The 22080-nt window shown below is 38.2% G+C and overlaps 1 pseudogene; it reads left to right on the forward strand.

Annotated features, from left to right (window-relative positions):
- The first annotated feature begins 6634 nt into the window (after positions 1-6634).
- Positions 6635-22080, forward strand: part of LOC129765699 (uncharacterized) — a 44431-nt pseudogene continuing 28985 nt past the window's right edge.

Genomic DNA, 22080 nt, shown 5'->3' on the forward strand with positions numbered 1-22080 from the left:
GTCCATAAGGTTCTGTACAACGTCAGGTTGTAGTTTTTTTTGAACAGATATCCATTTTCTCTTGAAGTCCGCCTCCGATTTGACAACTTTTGGGTTCTTCCGGAGGGCCTGCTTCATAATCGCCCAATATTTCTCTATTGGGCGAAGCTACGGCGCGTTGGGCGGGTTCATTTCCTTTGGCACGAAGGTAACCCTGTTGGCTTCGTACCACTCCAACACGTCCTTTGAATAGTGGCACGAAGCGAGATCCGGCCAGAAGATGGTTGGGCCCTCGTGCTGCTTCAATAGTGGTAGTAAGCGCTTCTGTAGGCACTCCTTAAGGTGAACCTGCCCGTTCACCGTGCCGGTCATCACGAAGGGGGCGCTTCGCTTTCCGCAAGAGCAGATCGCTTGCCACACCATGTACTTTTTGGCAAACTTGGATAGTTTCTGCTTGCGAATCTTCTCCGGAACGCTGAATTTGTCCTCTGCGGAGAAGTAAAACAGGCCCGGCAGCTGACGAAAGTACGCTTTGACGTAGGTTTCGTCGTCCATTACCAGGCAATGCGGCTTCGTCAGCATTTCGGTGTACAGCTTCCGGGCTCGCGTCTTCCCCACCATGTTTTGCCTTTCGTGTCGGTTAGGAGCCTTCTGAACCTTGTATGTACGCAGGCCCTCCCGCTGCTTGGTCCGCTGGACGAATGAACTTGACAAATTCAGCTTATTGGCGACATCCCGGACAGAACTTCTCGGATCACGTCTAAACTGCTTAACTACGCGCTTGTGATCTTTTTCACTGACGGAGCATCCATTTTTGCCGTTCTTCACCTTCCGGTCGATGGTTAGGTTCTCGAAGTATCGTTTTAGTACTCTGCTGACCGTGGATTGGACGATTCCCAGCATCTTACCGATGTCCCGATGTGACAACTCCGGATTCTCGAAATGAGTGCGCAGGATTATATCACGACGCTCTTTTTCGTTCGACGACATTTTTCCAAATTTACGAAAAATTGACAGTGAAGCATGGCCAACGTGATCTATACACTCTTATCTGATTATAAGCGAAAGCTGAAGATATAATTCCTAAAAATTAAATTTCTACAGCATTTTTTCCGTGATGCAATTTGATGTGACACACCCTTTAGATAAACAATGGAATAACTGTAAAATGTTAAGAGTTATCAAAACGCCCTAACTGGCTCGTTTTGATTGGCCCGATTTACGGTTTTCCTAACACAGGGTGTTTCCCTAACCCGATCTTCTAAACTTCGGAACGTGGAAAAATCGTGCAGACGCTAGATGCGAATATACTTTCAAGTTTCAAGCGAATTCGCTTTGAGAAGTACATGTACTTGAGAGATGCAAAGTTCAGAGGGAAACACAAAATAAAATAATCGTTCGATAATTCTTCCGTTCACAAATTTTGTCCTAGGCATCATACCAAACGTAAAAGTACTGTCATTAAATTCACTTGTAACGAAGAACATAATCTATCACAATGCATGAATTGCCCTTACATGGCATTTGTTCAATCTTTTTACTCACAAAGCAAATATATTGAATTCAATTGATTTCGGAAATTATTTCATTCAAACAAGAATTTAATCAATACAAACAAATAATTGCTAAGCTAAGATCCCACGTCAACCTTGCGGTTATATCATAGATATATTCCACCCATTTTTATTATTATTTTATCATTATTTCTATAGAGTGCAGTTGCTATTGACATACAATGAATTATTGCACTGAATGATGCGAACGATTAACGAAATAACAAAAACAAATTTGAATATGTTCAAATTAACTCTCATCTTTAACATACGTTGCTAACTACTCGCTATCTGAATTCGAACTGAAACACAAATCTATAAAACCAACCGTTATACCTGTTGAATGGATAATATTCCTCGGCGCAACATGACGTTTGTACCACCGAATTATAATCAACACTATTTTAATAAGTCAACCATTGAAATATTTATAATTCATTATATTGCAGTAGGTTATTAGGGAGCATCCAAATCAGTTGGTTCAAGATCTCGTTAATCATTCAAGAAATTGCTAAAAAAAAGAGATTGATTTTTGGTAGGCGCCGTGCATTTGGTCCTAGGATGAATAATTGAACGCTTATAAGAGTTTTTTCGTGACACAATCGATATTTAGTTTTTCAATTTCTACCCTCAAGATGTTCCCGATGACGTAATCAGATGACCGGTATAGTGCCTTTACTTACTAGGTCTCGACGTACTTAGAGAATTACCCCGGTTTGTCTTTAGGGCTAAACACTACGTTCCATGACTATAGCATTGCTCCATTTTTCTGAGTTTCCAGAGATATGTAAGAAGTCAATTGAATTGAAGTATATTGAGTGGAATCCAATAACTATCTTCATTTATATGACTAATGTGGAAGCTAATCCCATGGGTCTCCATTTTTTTTTTAGAAGAACTTCTGTGATTAAAAGAAACTCAACTTAAATAGAATTTATTTCATACTGGAAGGTATTACGGAAAGTGACATGTGACTTTTCAACTCGTAACTTTGCAGGCGGCAGTTTGATGACTTGAGGAAAACATTTTTCAAAAAGGCCTGAGTTAGCAATGAGCAATTCATAAAATCCGAGAAGTCATGGTATGGCTTAATTCAGATTCCTTTAATTAGGATTAAAGATTTCTTCAGATTCCGGACTGGACAGCTTGTTTACCAGATCAAAATCCTATCAAGGACTTTTGGAGTGGAGGAGTGATGAGGAGTGATCGTACGAATAGTATATGCAGATTACAAGCAGTATGACTGATTTGAAGAGCTTAAACGAACAGTATCCTCTGCGTAGAGCGAAATACACACTACAACATTGCGCAACTTGGTTGATATCATCCCGTATAGGTTATTCGAACTGATTGAGAACTGAGGATGAACTAATTGTAATTCATGTGAAATTGACGTTTATTTTGTAAAGGAGTGAGAGTTTTTCCATCTGGTTCTATAGTTATGAAACACTGGAATTTTAGTTTTTTTGAATATCTCGCGCCTGAACACAACAATAAAGTTGAAATGACCGGTTTTATAAACAAAGATATATTTTTTTATTCTAAACTATATAATTAAATTCAATCTACTTCGTACATATCTCTAGAAACTCAGAAAAATGGAGAGGCTCTATAGTTATGAAACGCATGGTATAAGCTATGTAAGTAAAATAGTTGTCTGAATTTGTGTGGTATTCATAATATTTATTTTTTGAGGCATGTCAAACCCGCGTAGTAGAATCATTTGCGTTAGGTAGTCATTTCATGTAGTCCTCGTATTTCTGGAAACAAAAGGGAACCAGTTAGTGAAGCCTAAATCACCCAGTAATTGATTTCACATAGTATTGCGGCACAGAAATCATGCACAATGGTAATGTTTGATTTTTCCCAAGCATTATGCACCATGCTGTATTAAATTATAGAGTTTCGTCGTTTCTGATTGATAGCGGGAAGCAAAAATAGATTTCACCTGGTAAAGAGCACAAAAGTTTTTGATTGGTTCTCACCCACTTGTTATTGATTTTCGTCTGATTCCTTACGCCACGCAGGCAAAAGATTTCAATCAGTTGAACAATCGATCCCTTTGCAGCGAGAAGCAAAGGCTAGTAAACAAGAAACTTCTTTGTTTCCCTTAGCTTTTAAGCCGACTGGAGTCCATAGCACACAAACTCAAAGCTTTCACATGCATACAAAGCTTGAGCCAAGATAATGCCAAGAAAAGAATTAGAGTGCACCCGATTTATCACAGTCCGGTTAGTATAAGTGATTCATGAAATGGGCAAACACACGAAGGGAATCGCTCGGGCAAACAAGCGTTGCAAAACGTCTTCTTTATCCTTGGTTGCCCTTTCGCTCGCTCGGGAAACTATAGACATGCTCACCGCTGGCTGAGCTGACTCAGTTTTCAGCTTCGAACTAGTTTTTCTTACGCTTCCCGGCGAAGAAGGGAAGCTAAACCAACAGAAATAACAAGGTGAGAGAGTGCTGTCGGAGTCCGCTTTCCCCGCCGGGACTCGAGGCCGAAGAGAAAACAGTAAAAATCAACAAATGCAGCAGCCCTGAGCCGCTTTCCAGTGGGAAACTGGCAAGAAGGAAGTGTGCAGAGTGCGGAGCAAACAGCATTATCACACGGCGAGATTGGATGCGGTGCAATGGATGGATGGCGGGAGCACGAGTGCCCAGATGATGGTCATGGTCAACCCAGCGGATGGCCGATGGACCGGAGGTTTGGATTCTGTTCGGGTTTAATGGAATACAAGCGTGAAATAGGGCTCAATGGGATCCTACCTAGACTTATTTGATCAATGTTCATTAGTTGCCGGCGTTGATAATGGGATAGCGTGAATGTTTTGCTCTCCAATTGAATGCTGTGATTGCGTGATTTTATACTGAAAAATCGAATACAGATGGTTATTTTTTACTAGACTAATAAACTGATCTCATAATAGAATCTGTGTTCACTTTGTATTCTCGAAGATTTATCTTTTGGAACATTTTCCTAAATACGATTGAAGTTGGCTAACAAGGTTGGAAAAGAACGTCAAACAACTATCCATCGCAAGTGAGACCTTAATGGGTGTAGACCCAAAGGTCGAGCGAGATGGGAAGGGAACAAAAATACATAAAGAGAAAGAGTTTCATTTTTATTAAAACTCATTTCCTAAAACTTATCACCTCAGCGATAATCACACCGCCACCCCACCGCCTTCCGACGCTTGGATTCCCCGGAGTCGTGTTGACTACGGATTCAACTCTTCCCTAGCGGCACTTTTTGTGTTTCTATCTTATTTTGCTTAGGCAATAGAGCCTCAGCACAAAAACTCAATAGCGGAGCAAAGTTGGGCGAGTGGAATAAAATATATAAAAACTCGACAACAACCGACGAGCAAATATCTACGGAACGTCCACTGCTTTGTTTGGGCAGAGACCTAGAAGCAATAAAGAAGGTTTTCTCGTCGTTCGTGTGTTCTTTCATCTTTGTAGAACATGTTTAATGTGTTTACTTTGAGTTCACCTTGAGAGAGGAGACTCTGTTGCTGGGCTCGGCTCGGTCAGGTTTTCTTATCTCAATTTTGCTGGTCTAATGCTTCGGAACTTTGGCTTAGAATGCGGGGGGCTTACAGGCGGAAACAGAGGTAAATATCTGTAAGATGTGTGATATCTGTATAGCTTCCGCACTGGCACAATTAGAACGATCACACATAGAAAAGGCTCGGTGAACTTGCGCTGCAAATACTTCTGCTCATATTGTCCGTACAGAAAGGAATGGGTTGAATGAGGAAAAAATAATTTTCTCACAGCAGCACTTCCTTCCTTCGTGTGTATTTTCCTTCGATGTTTCTGCCTGCACAGAGGCTTCATTGTCCAGTTCCTGGGGCCGTTTTTTTTTGTTCCTGCTTGAATCCCTACGGCCCTCGATAAGGAAGCCCATGTAAAAGGTATGTAAGCGAAGCAGAAGCAACGGCAGCTTGTATGTAGAGGCGGAAATAACCTTCAAGGTACAAACGCGGAGTCGAGTATCAACTGTTCGCAATCAACAGCACCGGTCCCGATGAGCGATTCGAGTGTTGATCGTGTGAGGAGATCTAAGAACTCATTTAGTTTTTTTTGCCTCCAATGGCAGGGGAGGAAGTGTGAAACGAGAACATGGCTTCGAAACAGACCGATCACTTTTATGTCGATACTAGGAAATTGTGCTACGAAACCGAAATGAGTCACCTAATTAAAGTTGTTTCATTGCTTCTATTAACGTTCGGCTGATTGACTGTTTCGACTTACTGAACTCGTGGCAAATCGTTCTTTTGCTGCTTTTGATTTATGCGGTCACTGTTGTTTTAAAAACCGTGCTGTTTGCATTTTACCCTTGATAAATAAATTAGTATTTATTTTTCAATTTAACAACCCAATTGTCAAAATAATCTAATGGGATCAACAGTATGTTTGAAAAGTGTTTCATATAAAATGCTATTTACCACTTTTCATTTGGATAAACATTCCACGGAATGCAATCCATTTAGCGTGACGTGCAACGTTTTGATATTTATTAATAGCACAATTAAAAAAAAAGTCTAAAACAAGAATCATAGTTTTCGAGAATATTATACAGAGCAACTCCATGCCAAGTCAACCGAAAACAGAAAAATCATATCATTTTGATTTGATTTAAAAACCCAATTTAATGGCCGATTTTTCAAAAGAGCGTAGCGTCGTGCGGGGCTGCTTTGGACAATTTAAGTTTTCACAAATCTCTTATAAAATTACATTTTTTCAAAATGTATTATCTGTGATAATTCATTCATACAATACCATTCTACCATTTCACGTTGACAGTTTTTTTTAAACGCCACTACTCCTTTTCAGAAAATTAAAAAACCTCGAAACGTCGAGCGGTAGTGATTTGAAGCTCCATAAAAATTGTTTCCGTATACATTGTTCTTACAATTTTAAATACTGGTAAGTGTGTAAACCTATCAGAGAACTATTCGTTTGTCATATATCAGCAGCAGCAACGTTATTTTATCGTTAAAATTAGTTATTTTCGAAAAAAAAATTGAGAGCGATAAATTTTCCACCGTTAGCCATATTGTAAGGTTATGTTTGTTTACTTTTTTGTAGGTACAAGAATGGTGAGGAACTATCGGAAGGATAATAATACTCGGAAATATACTGTAGTTTCCACTGCAGATTCAATGCAGTGCCTTGAAAAAGTCAAATCCGGAGAAATGTCCCACGCAGAAGCCGCTAGGCAACTCCATTGCAGCCGACAAACAATATACAACAAGCTATGCGAATCGCACCAGAAACAGCCCGGACATCAGAAAGTTTTTACTGAGGCGGAAGAATTATCGTTTTCAGACCATCTCAGCTGCTTGTCCGAGTGGGGCTTCCCCGTTGGAACCGATGATCTGCGGGAAATAGTTCGAATTTATTTGACGAAGCAGGAAAGAAAAGTGCCAACTTTTGTAAATAACAAACCTTCACGGGACTGGGTGGCACGATTCCTACGCGATCACCAGCAACTAAGCAAACGTTTTGCACAAAATATAAAGTTAAAACGCGCAGCAATAACACGAGAAACAATCGCAGAGTACATGGCCAACTTAAAGGAATCTCTGGTTCCGGCTTCCAATATTTTTAATTACGACGAGACGAATTTGTCAGATGATCCGGGTAAGAAGCTTGCTATCTGTAAGCGTGGTTAAAGTATTTTGAAAACGTGAGGAACTTCAGTAAATCTGCTACTTCCGTTATGTTTTGCGGAAGTGCAACTGGAGAAGTGTTGCCACCAAACGTGGTGTTCAAGGCAGAACATTTATGGGATTCTTGGATACTTAATGGCCCTCGAGGAACACGCTACAATCGAAGTGCTTCTGGCTGGTTCGACGAAAGAATTTTCGAGGACTGGCTCAAGACAGTTTTTCTTCCAGCTATAAGGCATTTGAACGGACCAATTGCGCTGATCGGAGACAACCTCTCATTTCATTTGAATTCAACAGTTATTGAAATTTGCCGTCAAAAATATATTAAATTTATCTGCTTGCCACCTAATGCAACTCATCTGACACAACCGCTCGACGTAGCATTTTTCTCTCCAATGAAGCGTGAATGGCGGAAAATTTTAGGACGGTGGCGTGCCTCTTGTGAGGGTTCTAAGAACGCAACTATTCCCAAAAGTCGCCTCGGATGCCTTATCAGTGAACTTTTGAAGGCACTAGCATCACACACTAGACGTATTCTAATATCGGGCTTCCGGAAATGCGGTATCGTACCATGGAATCCCCACAAACTCATTAACCAGCTGCCATCTGATAGCTTAAAGCCCGAGTTGATTGGAGACTCATTTAAACAATTTCTAAAGGAACATCGTAACGACGTGGTCGGCTGTCCAGTTGGGCCTCAACCGAAGAAAAAACTAAAAGTTTCTCCTGTAAAAAGTGTTTCTCTTGATGAAATTCCAAAACGTGATTCGAAACCCATATCTAAGACACCTGGTAAAAGGGGACGAAATCCTAAAATCACCTCGTTGTAAAATACATTGATGTAATAAATTTATTTTGAAAAATTCATTCAAAAGCACATATGTATAGCCATCCATAACTCCTTGTTCCAAAAAATGTTAATTCAGCATTATCCTATGTAATTGATGTAATTGATGATGATTTTAAATTTTCAAATGACTATGTCAAAAGTAGCCCCCAACGTGTGCAACGGAGCAATGTTTGATCGCTCTATGAACAAAAGTTTTATTTCTCAATTAATTCAGATCATATTTTGCACAAATGTCATCTATACATCCAGGTTAAATATATGTCAAGATTGTTGAAATCCGACCACAATAATCGGAGTTAAAAAGTTTTTAAATGATGAAAATGAAAAAAAAAGTGTCAAAAGAAGCCCCGCACGACGGTACCCAGAAACATTGACCTTTTTGCAAAAAAACATAACTTGAAACTTGATTGAAATATGATATACGGCGAGCTGATCAGGAATACAAGTCGGACTCGATTATATACAGTCTCGATTATATACAGTCTCGATTATATACAATTTTGGACTCGATATAATACAGTTTAAAAACATATTTTTTTTACATTTCGGATATGAATTGCTTCAAGAAAAAATGTAATCTTTGAACGATAAGGTGGAATTTAAGTGGCTATTTTATGTATGGTGGGGTAAAAATCGTGATTTATGAACATTTTGCTTGAAGTTTCACCAGAAATTGTTGATATCGAGATTGCAGTGAAATTAAGAGAGATAGAAGTTGGGTGTCAAAGAACAAGTTGTAGAGTGGTTTGAGAACTTCAATTTGATTGATAGAAACTTTCAAGTTCAATATGAATTCTTGGGATAAAATTAATAATTACATATTAAAAATCACTAACTTTGAAATTTTATCTTCAAAAAAGTTATTTAAATCAATTAATATAAATGTTCCACTACTATATCCTGTACTAAATATTCTCATCTTTCAAATGAAGGCAACAGAATTGGATTACACAGTGTACTTTTCAGTGTAGAACCAGTTTGAGGTAACAGAGTCCGAAAAAAATAAAGTTCTATAACTCTGTTATTGTTGAAATTCGAACATATGCGTAGGAGGATTTTTTTCATCAAATATGATCATCTATCACAATCTGAGAGATTCTGTAAAAAAATATTTTTTCCATGTGAGGAAGGTATTTTCTGACTTTAAGGAGATGAATCAAAAATGAAATTCTTCTTTTATTTTCAATAAACGAAAAAAATATGCACTAAAACGAATAAAAAAAAATGTTGACTTGATTTTTTTTTTTATCCCATTTATTTATTTCAGGCTCATTAGCATTTTAGCTGTAACAGAGCCGAATTTTAATCGTGTACATGTCACATGGTTATCATATCTATAATTATAGCACATTACATTACACAGTTGCCATTCGCCAGTATTCCTTCTATACCATTGCATATGGTACATTTACACAGTAGCCATTTAGGCGTAAGAGTATTCTGTATTGTATTTTTCTTCCATTATCCAGTTAGACCACCGGACAGCGGAGGAAGTTGATTGATCATTGTAGAGCTATTTATAGAACAGCAGCCCGATGTGTCTTGCAGAGCAGAGCAGTTGTATGGATGAATCGATCTAATTTCGACCTTGGATCGATCTCCATCGCTGATGTTTGTTGCGTGGACGTAGCTATTCTGTAACAACACAAAGATGGTCAATGAGGGTCCTGAGTTTTGAACTCACGATCGATCGCTTTCTAAGCGAACGCGCAGCCAATGTGGCTACGGAGACCCCCTTTGACTCGATTATTATATACAAGATTCGATTATATACGGTGAAAAGAAATCGGAGACTGTATTTAATCTTGTCTGCGCTGTAATATCATTTGAAATATACCGTTCAAAAATTCTACTCAAAAATAGAATTCGATATTAGGTTGGGGAAAAAGTATCCATTATTTTTGGGTGAAATTCAAACCCATTTTTATATGCTTCGAATTGTCTCTCATAGAAGCATTGGTCCTTATTGGAGAAAAAGTCTAGCAATAGATTCTTACAATCTCCTGATCCCAATGTCTTATCACTCAGGAAGTTTTACAATGCGAGAAAAAGTCTGTAATCGCTTGGTGCCAAGTCCGGACTATATGGACTATATTAAAACATCCTATTTAATCTCCCGGAGTTGCGTGGCCTTGCGTAGTCCTCATGGAACAAAACACCTCCTCTGTTGGCCGGTTCTGGACGTTTCTGGTCAATCGCTAGCTTTAGATGGTCTATTTGTTGACTGTAGAGATTTAAATTATATGACGGGTCAAGGGTCAATAAAAAATGAGAACGATTTATTTACGAGCGAGAACGAGTACTTTGTTTGCTATAAAGTAACAACACAAAATTAATTATGTTTCGATGTTTAGTAGGCGATATTTAAAAAAATAGGTACTGATGCACATCAGTCTCGTACATCCATTGCCTTAATATCTTTTACTTCGCAGTAACGCATTGAAACTCAAGATTACGGATCATATATTAATAATGAGCGTTACTGTAAAGATGTACAATGAAAACGAACAAATTATTAACACCGATATGTTCCACTTCTTGACATAGGATTACGTCTTTCGGGAACCTATTGGGGTACAAATTGAATAAAATAGAAAATCGATCACATCGTTAAAAATGTCCAATTTTAAACGCTTATTGCTCAGTCATTTCATGACGGATTGATGAATTTTTTGCGTCAACCGATTTCGGAACTCCATAACAATTTTTATATTGAATAAAATAATATATGTCATGAAACTAACTATCGAACAATTGAAAAATCTCAACCCCTATCCTAACGGGAATATCCACTTCTAATTGGTCGAAATTGACGACACATGCGGCGGTGCCAAACAGAGACATCAAAACCAAGCAGCCTGGGGGAAATCGACATTGCAAACACTTCATGTAGGGGGAACTTTTGTTTCCACCGAAATGTGTTCCCTGACAGAGACATCTGATCCAAGCCCGAGGGAAATCGGCATTGCAAATATATGCAAGTCGGGGGCATTTTTATTTTGCAAGCAGGGTGAGTGATACGATTAATTTTAGCAAATAAAATTTAAATTTGGAACATTAATGTTGGTTGCTTCGTGAAATTTCATTTCAATAACCGATCGTTTATTTGGAAAAATCTAGCACAAAAAAAAAATAATATGATGAGAGTGCGGATCGGGACGACCGTGCTGTGTAAAAATGGAAGTAAAAACAATTTCTGGTTCGGGACGACCGTATGATAAAATGAAAATGATAAGAGTGCGGGTCGGTGCGACCGTGCTGTGTAAAAATGGAAGTAAAATTGTTTGCGGATCGGGACGACCGCGCAGAAAAAGTACGGGATCAGTAAGACCATTTGAAGAACAGAACTTAAATCAAAATTTTGTTAGTTAAACGTCATCAATTAGCTCATAAATTCTAAGGGTGGTTCAAATGTTTTATGTGATGGAAAATACAGTGAACCGAAATCCATTGTATTTGTTTTTTTTGGTTTTTTTTTATTTATTGAATTGTTTTTTTTTCGGAGAAGCGAGAAGATGTGTGGCATGCCCAGTTCTGATAACATGGGCATCGTCAGTTCAGCGATCAAGTGGATACCCGGCACATCTTCCGCCATCTCATCAGCAGGCAGTCATCGTTCGGCTTCGGGTGGTCTCTGATTGTCCCGCGGACGGTCATGGGCACACATGATGCAATATCAAGCAATTAGAATGTTCCGAAAAGTTCGAAGCAGTTGAAGGAAATATTTGGGTGATGAAGAACATGTTAATATAGTTAATTAAAATAGGATAGTTGTATTTAATACCTTGACATAAAAAAGAACAAGTGCCAATTATATATTTTTTCTGTATAAAGAATCAAATACTAACAATTTGAAACTATTGAAAAACAAAACGCGTTCACTTTTTGTGCATTTTTTATAATAACAAAAACTTTAAGATGCCACAGTAAATATTCAACTTATAAGTGATGTTTTTCCAAAGATGCAATGGATAATGTGTTTACACAGAAACTGTGAAAATTTGACGAAATTGAAAAAAAAGGTTTTTTTTCTGTGTAAATTTGTGTAAATCACTGCTAACTAATTATTTTGTAACTTTTAGTACATCATCTGTATTATTATTATGTTTAATCACAATGAAAACAAATTTGAAAAGTTTATTCTATTTATTTTATTTGGATTTATTTTTTATCCAAGTAAAATTGAGATCAAACATAATAATAATACAGATAATGCACAAAAGGCTAAAAAAAGTCCCGGTATTTTTTAACAAATGGCGCCACTAAACAATGAACTAGCTTATGTGTGAAGTTTCATAACGTTTTGTTCATTTGTTCACAAACTACAGTTGTTTAAGTGTCACTACCTTAGCATTCGTATAGAAAATGGAAGAAAAAGAAATATCGTTTTTTTTATCAAACATTGTTTTTTTGATGGGAAAAACTCCTGAACAATCAATGCAGTGGTTGACCAAATGTTATTCCACGTCTGCTCCTTCAATAGTTTATCGGTGGTTTAGTGAATTCTAAATGGGACGTGCAAGCATCGCAGATGCACCTGTCGATTCCTTGCCTAGTTTCCACGGCCTTCTAAAGGGTTTCAAAGTTTTTCAATCGTTAAGTATTTTATATGATTGAAGAAGATTGGTTATAGGGGTCTAAACTATCACTTCATTCTGGAAAAGGGGTCTTTTGCCAAAAATAGTTTGAGAATCCCTGGCCTAGCCGAAGACGTTCGCGGAAAAATTATTTAACGAAGGTTTGTAAGCAAATTTTACACGAGCACATTTCTTAGCAATACTTTATTCTCTAATTTATGATGCACTTTGTTGGAGCTGAAAACAAGAAAAAATACATTCAAATACAATGTCATATCAAATTCGTAAGATCATCCGAAATATAAATGAGCAAAATTTATGGTATGAAAATAATATTTTTATTTTTCTGATTTTATTTTTTGTTCTATGCATCTGATATTTATTAACCGTTTAATAAAAATAAGGATTGGAATCCGTGCACTAAAACACACCATTCGTACTAAGTCTACCAAACGTACCAACGGTGCCAAATGTGTTTTTTCAACTATTAAATTTCATATTTGAATTTTTTGAACGACTTTTTTCAACTAAGATTATACTTAACTGCAGAGGAAAAATACAGAGGAATATGCTACCACTGTAGTTAAGTGATTTCCAATGGGACACAAATAATATGGCCGGGAATTTCCACTGCATATGTTTACTGAGCTACGCGACAAATAAACAATCAATTCCGCTTTGCCGCTAATATGTAAAACAGATCGAAATGTGGTAAACATTGGTTCAAATTTTGCGAAATATTCCGTTCCTCATCTATTCACGCTCGCGAGACCGGCCAAAATGGATATGGTGAATTTTTGTATGCAAATTCCAACTCAAAGTTCACCGAAAAAATAAAAATCGCCTCGTTGAAGCTTGATGTTGAGTGAGTTATCATTCCGCCGAGCATTGAATACATTTCGGTACATTATCCACAGGCAGGTGAGCGGATGGCTCTGAATGTTCAATTTTTTTTACACCCTGTCAACAATCGGCACAAAACGGTTACAAACAGTTGCCGAGGATTTCCCTTTAATAATCCTATTTGCGCGAACAGCGTTACTCTTCCCAACCTTTCCACAGCCACTCTCCTGTTGCCATGCAAGGAAAAATCGTTTCACCCAACGTTTCGGTGCGAATGGATGTGGCTATGTGTGCGTGAGCCGACCCGGGGTAAAGGTGTCGATGTGTAGTGGAAATTTCCCAAAAAGCATAAAACGTAGAGCAGATTCAAGCATCGAAAATTCCACCTCGGCTCGGTCGCCGTTCGATTTTTCTCTCCCCCAACGACGAAACAGGCAAGGGATAACCCAATAAAGTGCTCTCCGAGGGATGGTACAACCAATACAAACGCCGCGCGGACACCTTTGGGGGAGTTCATGAATCCTCGGCATCCCGTGTAAGCCCGTTACGTGCTATGGAAATCGTTTTGGGAAGCCGGTTCTTTTTCACTATCAAGCCGCGACCAAAGCGGACAAACCTAATTTGATACTTTCATCGCCGCTACACGCACATATAAGGTGGCCCCCGGGGGAATCTTCGACAGGTTTAGCGCGATGGCAGAGAGCAGCACATTTTTATCCCAAATCGATAATGAATATATCGCATGCAGCAAATTAGTAACGTGCGGTTTCGTGTGTTTACGGCGGTGATAAATTGCCCAGTGGGCAATTACGTTGCCTTTTTTCACCTCACCTCACACGCTCGTGTCCCCGTCGGCTGCCGTGAGGCAATGAAATCAAGGATCGGCAGAACGAAACGGAACCGTAAAGATGGCCACAAAGTGTGGATTGTGACGTGAAAACCCACCGCTGGCTGTTGGACTTCCCGGATGAATTAACAAATTTCGCATATATCAATGGAAAAACAGTAGTGATTAAGTTTCGCTAGAATTAAAACAGTCATCTCCCGAGAGAATATAAAAAAAAAGAATGTTGATTTCAAATCATATTCATGTTACTACTTTTGTTACCAATAATACATTTGTGTTTGGCATTTTACGTAGATTTATTGTAACGTATAAGTACACCCAAAATTAATTTTTAGCACATGTTTTGGCATCCCAGTTTATTACACTAAATGAGCTTAACAATTACATAAAATGCGCTACACCCCAATACAGGTCGGACTCGATTATATATAATCGCAATTTCACTTTCAACGTTAATTTTCGAATCCAATACATAATCGAATCACAAAAAAAATTATAGGAGGTTGTGTCCAAGATACGACCGCACTGTTGACGTAGAACTACACTGTTATTTTATATAAGTCGCTCGTTTATACCTTCGGAAATTATTCTATAATGCTGTGAAGTTTTAGAAACAACTGCTTAATAGAACAATCTCTGAAATGTTTTTTTCATTGTAGAATCAGTTGACGATAATTGACTGATGATTCATTCTTGCTTTCACAGAACAATACACTAGCTGATCGTATGTCGCAAATTATTTCATGTCAATGCATTGAAAATTTACCTCGAACGCTTTTCCGGTGGCCTTTTTCGCAATTGACATAGACTCGGTTACAGTCGATTATATCAATATATCTTTGGCACCGCAAGAAAACAACAACAATGACAAGTATCGAATATCATGCTACATGTTATTTAGTATTGCCTCAGTGAAATTGCACCTCCAGGCGTCGTTCGTAAAACGTAAACCAAGCGCCAAACAAGCGTTCGCCATAGCATGCATACAGAGCCATACATTGGTGGCTTCAAACTACTAGGAATATAAACACTTCTCATCATTTTGCGCTATTCTCAAAAGAAACACTTCTGTTTATATTACTGGCCTCGAAAAAAAGTTGCTTTACTTTCATACTCGAGCTAAGCGCAGCTGTCACCCTTAGTGGAGGAAGTTTTGCTACTGGCAAGCGAAACCTAATCACATACAAAATTCCTGAACGACATTCACTTTCTTGGTGATTAAACAAGCGAAATAAACTCTTTTTTTTAATATCAACAACCTCGAAAACAGTAGCATTGCTTCATTATGATCAAGACTAGTGCAAATGCGATCCTAGTTGAAGGCAGTTTTGCGACTGGCACGCGAACCCAAATAACTTATAACATTCCAGTACGACATTAAAGAGGTTGGTATTCCCCAAATGATTTTTTGGCGCACAAACTTAACGCCTGCTTCGCCATGACGTCAGTTTAATACATTCATGCAATGTCAAAAGCACCATCGAAGCCATTATGACGGAAAACAAACAATGTTCACTGCTTGGAAAAAGACTGAATTATACCACACAGCTTGTACTCTGCTGTAACACCCATCGATGCAAATTCGCTCATGAGTTTGTCAAGAACAACCGCATTCACCACCAGCGGGAAGAGCTGGTTGCTGCATGGGTACCGGCGTTTACATTTTCGACCGACGCGCCGAAGTCGCCTACTTCGCTGTTGTTCGATGCGAAGGCTCGGTTCAGTGCAAGCGCTTTTCACTGCACTAACATCGCGTGCTTCATTAGATGACGCTTGCCTCGAAATTTTATTGCCCCCGGCAATGCGTTCGTTTTTTGCAGGGCTCGAGCCAGCCTTCCCCTTCTTCTTGCTCATCACACACTATGCGAAGCGTCCAATTTATGACGCGGAAAGAAAAACACACGATACGAATAACGCGAAAAACGAACTGGAGTGGTTTTTCCAGACGATATCCAAGTTTTTTCCGACGATATCCAAGTTGAATTACCACTGGTGGGGTCCAATCTTAGATCGAAGCGCAGCAAAAGCAAAGTGAACTGTATTGCTCAACAGTCCGATGCCGAATGAAAATTTGCCTCAGCGAGATCCAATGTTTATACTCTAGGCAAGTATTCCCCTTCATTCTTCTTGTTTTCCTTTGTTCACGGTGACTTCATATCCTACGATTTCCCCTTCGTTACTCGTCGATAAGTTGCTCGTTATTTACAGCTCTGTTCGGGAAAGCACACAAATGGATTCAACAAATGTATGGGAAAATAGAAACGCTTAAAGTTTTCATGAATTTTAACCATTTACAAACCAAGGGATTCTAATGTATAGCATATTAAACAAATTTTAGGGAATTTCCGATTCGTTTAGTATGTAAATCGCCAAAATCCGTTCGCGGCAAAAATAGTTATTAAATCCGTTCGCGGAAAAAATATTATTTCATAAAAACGTGACCTGTTTTCTGATTTGGCACCCTTAATGAAAGACGTAGTTCTACGTCAAAAAGCTATTTTTATATTAATGTTTGACATTCATACATTAATTAAAAAATTGTTTCATTGAGATTCGATTATGTATAGAATTTGAAAATAATTGTTGAAAAAAAATGGTCGACTATATATAATCGAGTCCGACCTGTACTTGTATATCATTTCTATAATATATATATGTTGTCTCAGGAAAGCACGTATTGAAGCTTTCCGTATAGTTTGCCAAATACACGGCCCAGACAAAGAAAGATATAGATTCTCGTTTATGCTATTCTTTTTCATCTTAAAAAACACTTTCCTTCATTTTATATAGAGGTTTAATATTAGGCTGTCAAAAAAGTCCTGCGGTATTTCCGCGAGGTGTCGTTGTAAGCGCGTAGTTCTAGTTGTATTCATTGTATCGAGTCATACTATAGCTTGTTGGAAATGTATTTTTGCGCGCTATAATATAGTCCTTGATAGTGTTTTGTTTGGTTAAGTCGTTCGTGAGTTATAGTGTCGCAAATATAGAGCAAAATAAAGAGAAAATCCGACATATTTTACAGTACTACTATGACAAAGGCAAAAATGCATCTCAAGCTGCCAATAAAATTTGTGCAGTTTATGGACTCGATACAGTTTCCATTTCCACCGCACAACGATGGTTTCAACGTTTTCGTTCTGGTGTAGAGGTCGTCGAAGATGCGCCACGCTCCGGAAGGCCTGTCGTCAAAAATTGCGACAAAATCGCTGAATTAGCCGAGAAAGACCGGCATAGTAGCAGCCGTAGCATCGGCCAAAAGCTGGGGATAAGTCATCAAACCGTTATTAACCATTTGAAGAAGCTTGGATTCACAAAGAAGCTCGATGTATGGGTGCCACACACGTTGACACAAAAAAACATCTTTGACCGTATCGACGCATGTGAATCGCTGCTGAATCGCAACAAAATCGACCCGTTTCTGAAGCGGATGGTGACTGGCGATGAAAAGTGGGTCACTTACGACAACGTGAAGCGCAAACGGTCGTGGTCGAAGCCTGCTGAAGCGGCTCAGACGGTGGCCAAGCCCTCATTAACGGCCAGGAAGGTTCTGCTGTGTGTTTGGTGGGATTGTCAAGGAATAATCTATTATGAGCTGCTTCCCTATGGCCAAACGCTCAATTCGGACCTGTACTGCCAACAACTGGACCGCTTGAAGGTAGCACTCATGAAGAAGAGGCCATCTTTGATAAACAGAGGCCGCATTGTCTTCCATCAGGACAACGCCAGGCCACACACTTCTTTGGTGACGCGCCAGAAGCTCCGGGAGCTCGGATGGGAGGTTCTTTTGCATCCGCCGTATAGTCCGGACCTTGCACCGAGTGACTACCACATGTTTTTGTCCATGGCGAACGAGCTAGGTAGTCAGAAGTTAGCCACAAAAGAGGCCTGTGAAAATTGGAGTTTTTTGCCAATAAGGAAACGAGCTTCTATAACAGGGGTATTATGAAGTTGGCATCTCGTTGGGAACAAGTCATCGAACAAAACGGCGCATATTTGACTTAAAACAGATGATTGTAACTAATTTTATGAACAAATGAAAATTCAAAAAAAATACCGCAGGACTTTTTTGACAGGCTAATTTTATCACGCATAGGGGTAGTGGGAGCAAATTGGTCATGGGGCGCAAAGTGGTCACCTGCTTGTTTGGTAGTATAACTATTGACTATAGATGCCGTATTGACACATTATGTTTGGAGAATTTAATGACTTTTGAGTCACCCTGTACTTCAGTGGAGCTGTCGCATGTCAAAATACAAATAAAAACAGAAATTGCTCTCTCGATAGCCATTCGGCCGTAGTTCTATGCGCATGGTATCTAAGGAATTTCTCGTGAAATTTAGTTTATTCAATCTACATATTGGAGAAATCATCAGTTTGGACGACTGTTAACATATTCTAGGAGAGGTGAACAGATATTTTGTTTAATCTCAGCGATTTATTAGCATAGAAATAACTTTGATGTTTGGGGGCAAAGTGGTCATAGGTGAATAACAACTTACAATGTTCTGTTTACTAATGCTCATATACCGCATCACATTCTGCTCTTGAAGAAGATCTTTTTGGGGCTTTGACCCTGGATGAATATGTCACTCCAACTAAACCAAGCTTCATTATGCGGAACGTTATGTGTTTCTTACAACGTTTTTGTATGCATGAGAAAATTTAAATTGAGACTATAGGTGAATACGCCAAGCTTATTTCATACATGTTCCTATTATATCAAATATCATTGGAACAAATTTGAACGAAAAAAACGCATAAATCTATCCCATTTAGCTTGATATGTGTGAGTGACCACTTTACCTCCAAGCAAAAGAAATGTTCGAATTTTCACCTTTTTTTCCTAATGATGAAAAGTGTTCTATTCGAATTTTTATAGTAAAAGCCATTTACTATCTTTAAGAACGATGAGTTGAACTTTAGTATTCTTCGAGAAACGGGAATTGAATCGATATGTGGACACTGGAAATGGGCATATTCCTTAGGGTGACCACTATGCCCCCACTTCCCCTATAAGGAAAAGCACCAGTAGCTACGTGGATAGCGTGCTCGTGTAAAACATCACTGCATTCCAGCCGACCTTGGTTCGATCCCCGTCGTTGGACTTTTTATTTAGATACAATCCCAAAAGAGATGAAAAAAAAAGAAAGAGATGTCTGCTCCCATACAAACACACATATTTAAGTTTTTAAAACAGCTCATTATTTGCGCATTTGACCCTTCAGCGCAAGAAAAAGCATTATTCCTGCCGAAGATGAAATGTTTCCTGCCAACGCTAGTTTTGGTGTTTCACTATGATAAACTACGTTTTTAACATAATCCATTATGATTCAGGAGTACCCAAATTGGGACCAAATGAGGTGGAACTTTCTTATTAAACATATTATGACACGAAGGTGGTGAGAAATTCGAAATTGCCCTTTGAAATGGTTTCAAGGTGAACGTATTTAATGTTTAAAATTTTATACGCTCTTATTCAAACAAACAAATGTTATGTTGTGTACACATTTTTTAGAATTCTGTGGAAGATATTACTATTTTACACCAGACACGTAGCTTTTCGTCACAAGATGCACAAATCGTCACTCATTTTAAGGATAAAATTCACGGAATAGATATGTTTACTTTTTCGTCCATAACTTTGTAGCATTCAAAATGCAGATAAAATGACAGAAACTGAAAGATGATCTTACACACACACATACATCAGTTTTAGGTAGATTTTTCTTTTAATTTCATATTAATGTTAAAATACTTAATTTTCAGAAGATAATAGGTTTCCAAAAAGGAGTTACAAGATTGCGTATGGAATTTCATTATGAAGAAACACTTTTTTGAGTTACTTGACAATGAAGACACACTGCTTATAAGACGAAATGTTTTCAAACGAAATCACTAGGAATAAATTGATTGAATCGGCATAATAACATCCTAGTCTGATAAAATATGTTTAGTTCATCTCCTTACCTGTTGGGGACCTCTACCAGGTGTATGTCTATGAAACTGGAATTTTGAATAACTTTAAGGAGGCACATTTATTGTTTCTGTATGATTGAAGATATTTTATTCATAGTGGTTTATAGTACATTATCCAATTTGGATTAAACTTTATTTCATCTTCCAGGTATTTGATGCATGCCTGGAAAAAAATCTGAAAATTCCTGAGGATGAAAAAAGCCGTATTTTTAACAATAAAATATGTATCAAAAATGAATGGGAGATATATGAAAATGAAAATGAAAAAATTGTTAAATTCGTATCAATACAACAAAATAAATCATAAAAAGGTTTACTCATAATCCTCTGAATTGAATGTTGCTTATACATGGTTTTGTTGAACTTTGCCTTCAATTTTTTCGCCAATTTCATTCTTGAAGCTCCTCTTTGAGCCGATACATAGTAATTCGCTTTCAAAATAGAGTCTATACTTGTGGGTGCCAACCGATTCCCGGAATTTGTTTTGCTGGAATTGTAAAGCGAAAAAGTTCGCTCAACTCCCGCTGATGCGTATTATCAAAAAGTATCTTACAAATGACCTTAGCAATGGATACAATCATTTCCCATCACGCCTTTCGAAATCCAACAGCTGGGATCATGTTATATCTGAGTTATCAACTTTTGCCCCATGAGATTCGTCTTGAGTTACCTGAAAGCGTTATCCATGCCTTGTATATTTCCTGCTTCAACGAATTGATGAAATTGGCGCATCAAATCATTAAAGTTTGGTAGCTTGACGCAATTTTTAGGGTTCACCGAGGCCGCAGTTTTGATAATCGGATCGATGAAATCAAATCGCTTTGAAATCTGTTTCACGAGTTCAATATACATTGCGTTTCGTAACTATAGAACCAACAGAATGAATCTGAGCTTCCAGGGATATGTAAGAAGTCGGTTGAAGTTTAATATATAGTGTGGAATACAATAACTATCTTCATTTTTGAGACTGGCCATTTGAACTTTACTGTTGTGTTCAGGCGTGAATCATTCAAAAAACAAAAATTCCAGTGTTTCATAACTATAGAACCAGATGGAAAAAACTCTCATTTCTGTGGCATCCTGATATGTATTGTGGCATCCTGATATGTATAGTCAGCTCTAGAACAGCAGTCGTGGTTTGAGCAAAGACGCATACGGACGTTAGGTCGATTATTGGATACTACTACTCTCGAGATAGATAGTTTCTGAAATACCACAATTTCTTCACAAAATTATCATCAATTTCACATGAATTACAATAAGTTTATAATTTATAGGTCATCTTTAGTTCTCAATCAGTTCAAGTAGCCCATTCGGGATGGTTTTGACCAAGCTGCGCTATGTTGTAATGTGTATCTCGTTCTACGCAGAGGATACTGCTCGTTTAAGCTCTTCAAATCACTCATACTACTTGTAAGCTGTATCTACTATTCGTACGATCACTCCTCATAAGGTCTTGATAGAGTTTTGATCTAGTAAACAAGCTAATAGGTTCTATTCATTAAACCATGCCATGAATATCCGGATTCTCTGAACTGATGCCAAATTACCCAATTATTACGATGTTTTTGATGCAAAAACAGAAGCAAATTATTCTGAAATACTTCATTGCACTACTGACTGTAAATTCGTGTTGATGAAAAGCTATCTGAACCAGAACTTTCAGAAAATATTTTCCATCAAGTCCTTCCAGTATGAAGAAATTCTATTCAAGTTGATTTTTTTTATCGGAGAAGTTGTCCAGAAAAAGTGAGACCCATGGTTTTAGCTTCCACAT

Source organism: Toxorhynchites rutilus, chromosome 2 (genome assembly GCF_029784135.1).
Source record: "Toxorhynchites rutilus septentrionalis strain SRP chromosome 2, ASM2978413v1, whole genome shotgun sequence".
NCBI classification, from domain to species: Eukaryota; Metazoa; Arthropoda; class Insecta; order Diptera; family Culicidae; genus Toxorhynchites; species Toxorhynchites rutilus.